The sequence below is a fragment of the Arachis duranensis genome, chromosome 3 (assembly GCF_000817695.3).
Source record: "Arachis duranensis cultivar V14167 chromosome 3, aradu.V14167.gnm2.J7QH, whole genome shotgun sequence".
NCBI classification, from domain to species: Eukaryota; Viridiplantae; Streptophyta; class Magnoliopsida; order Fabales; family Fabaceae; genus Arachis; species Arachis duranensis.
The window spans coordinates 126,626,419-126,629,131 of NC_029774.3; the positions used below are offsets into that span (position 1 = coordinate 126,626,419).

The following is a 2,713-nucleotide window of genomic DNA, read 5'->3' on the forward strand; positions in this document are numbered from 1 at the left end:
GGAAGGAACCGAATAAGGATAGGAGGTCGCTGTTGATCCTGCCGCAGAGAGGAAGGAAGGGACGCGTGTGAGAAAGTGACGCAACAGAGGAGGAGCCGTTCTTCTGCCGCCGCCGCCGCCGTCGGAATTCCTGGTCGCCGCCGTCGCTCATGTGAGTTGGTTGTGCCCTAGCTACCAGAACCACCATTTCTGAACTCTTATTGCTCTGTAACAATCCTATAGCTCAGGCAAGTCAATTTTTCATTGTGAATGCTTTTTTCAAATTGTGTTCTGTGTAGCTTGTAGACTGGTTGTGCCCTAGCATTCAGTTATTATTCTGTGTTTGATCTTCACAATTTCATACAGGATGCTGATGTATTAATTGCTTTCCTGATTTCTGCCGTGTTTCACGAGGTGTGTCTCTCTCTCTAATGCTATTTTATCTAATGAAAGAACTTCCATTATTTTCTTTGTTCTGGTTTGAGAAGTTGAAGGAAGGTGATGTTGCCCCAGTCGTAGTCATTACATCTGAAGTATTATTTCTCGTTTTACCCTTAACAAGTGGTGTGACTATTGGGGAAGGATTGATATATAAGACACAAATTTGTGACTGACTTCTAGATTTCTAGTTACCAAAAACCTCAAGTACCTGGCAGTTTCTAAATGAATTCTCATGTGACACAAACAAATACTGTTCTGCTTCCTAATTTCCAACAAGTGTTTTCATTGTGACGGAGCTGAAATTAGAAACCATCTGTAGCATGTGAACTATGTCTTCAATAAAGCCTTTCATTTGTTTCTCCGTAGTAAAAATAGGATGTGGATACAACAACTTTTCAAGTTAATTTCCAAAGTTGCCTGAAGTTAACACCTTCATTTATAATTCTCATTTGTCTGAATGTAGCTTTGCATTGCTGTTCCCTGCCACAAGTTCAAGTTGTGGGCTTTTATTGGAATTATGTTTCAGGTAAGGACTTATTTTCCATCTGAGAGGTTATCACCTTTAGTGTTGTTGAAGGTCCCTCTTGGATCCTATTCTAGTATAAGAAATGGTGATTGCATTGTAACCTTTTTGCGCCGAGACATTTACAAATTAAAGGTGAGATCTTACAATTTTTATATCATAATATTTTTTTTGTGAATTTACTTGCATATTTCATTTGCTTGTCTTATATAAACAATGGACTAACTGGGTAAAGTTGGCATTCATATTGGTCAGAAGAAAATTGAGAATTAAGGAAAGCATCTTTGTTCAGTAGTATATGGCTCGCTGCCACCAGAAACTCAAATAAGGCAGGTGTGAGCTCTTACCTAAGTTTTAATTTCCCTGTTGCCTTTCACTTGTTTCATGGAAATCTGATATTTCAATTTAAAGTTTTACTCTCTCTTTCCATACAAAAATTTATGCTATTTGTTTCCTTATTTCGAAAACTTCACGTGTGTCAATACAACAACAACAACAAAGCCTTATCCCACTAAGTGGGGTCGACTACATGAATCAAACGACGCCATTGTGCTCTGTCATGTATCATGTCTACAGAGAGACCGTTTACATGTAGATCTCGTTTGACCACCTCATGGATGGTCTTCTTAGGTCTTCCTCTGCCTTTCGCCCTTTGTCCATCTTCCATCTCATCCACCCTCCTGACTGGATGTTCTATCGGTCTTCTTCTCACATGTCCAAACCACCTAAGACGCGATTCAACCATCTTTTCCACAATGGGTGCTACTCCAACTCTCTCCCTTATATCTTCATTCCTTATTTTATCCAATCGCGTGTGACCACTCATCCATCTCAACATCTTCATCTCTGCCACACTCAGCTTATGTTCGTGCTCTCCTTTAGCCGCCCAACACTCCGTACCATACAGCATAGCCGGTCTTATAGCGGTGCGATAGAATTTACCTTTAAGTTTTAAAGGCACTTTTTTGTCGCATATAAAACCAGATGCACTCCGCCATTTTGACCAACCTGCTTGGATCCTATGATTTACATCATGTTCAATCTCTCCATTATCCTGTATGATGCACCCAAGATACTTAAAACTTTTTTAACTTTTCGTAGGATGTTCTCTCCAATTTTCACCTCTATATTGGAGTTTTCCCTTCTAAGACTGAACTTACATTCCATATATTCCGTCTTACTACGGCTTATGCATAGACCATACACTTCTAGAGCTTCTCTCCATAACTCCAACTAATGTACTTGATACTTGTTCTAACTCCTTATTATGTGATGAGAAAACTAATGTACTTGATACTTGTTGTAGGGATCAATCACTTTAAACATACCCCTAGCAGAGAATGGTTTGAAACAGATGCAGTTTTGCGAGTTAGCTTGGGGAACTTTCTCTTTTTCACTATTCTAGCAGTTCTAATGATTGGCGTCAAGAACCAGAAGGATCCTCGTGATGGTTTGCATCACGGAGGTTGGATGATGAAAATAATTTGTTGGTTCCTTCTGGTAATCTTTATGTTTTTCCTTCCAAATGAGCTCATCAGCTCTTATGGTAAGTGTTTCTTCTAAAATTTTTTTATCTATGTAGTTGAGCCGATTCCTTATACTTAAGTAACTTGACTACCAGGCGACACTAAATTTTTTGATTGATATCATATATGAGGGCTTATCACACACTTAAAAGTGTTGGTTTGAAGAGCCTGGGGTTATTGGAAAATGGACATTGCATCTTGAATGAAAAGTGGAAAATGTAGATAAAGATTTTCTAAGTTGTTT

The 2,713-nt window shown here is 38.9% G+C and overlaps 1 long non-coding RNA gene across 2 annotated transcripts in view; it reads left to right on the forward strand.

Moving 5' to 3' along the window:
* Positions 1 to 294: 294 nt before the first annotated feature.
* LOC107481225 (uncharacterized) overlaps positions 295 to 2,713 on the forward strand; it is a 5,217-nt gene continuing 2,798 nt past the window's right edge. Inside the window, exons 1-3 of one of the 2 annotated variants that reach the window (XR_001590560.3) lie at positions 295 to 393; positions 884 to 1,078; positions 1,199 to 1,276. This is a non-coding gene — a long non-coding RNA (uncharacterized LOC107481225). The remainder of the gene's footprint in view (positions 394 to 883; positions 1,079 to 1,198; positions 1,277 to 2,713) is intronic. The other variant, XR_008006744.1, reaches the window with a different exon arrangement.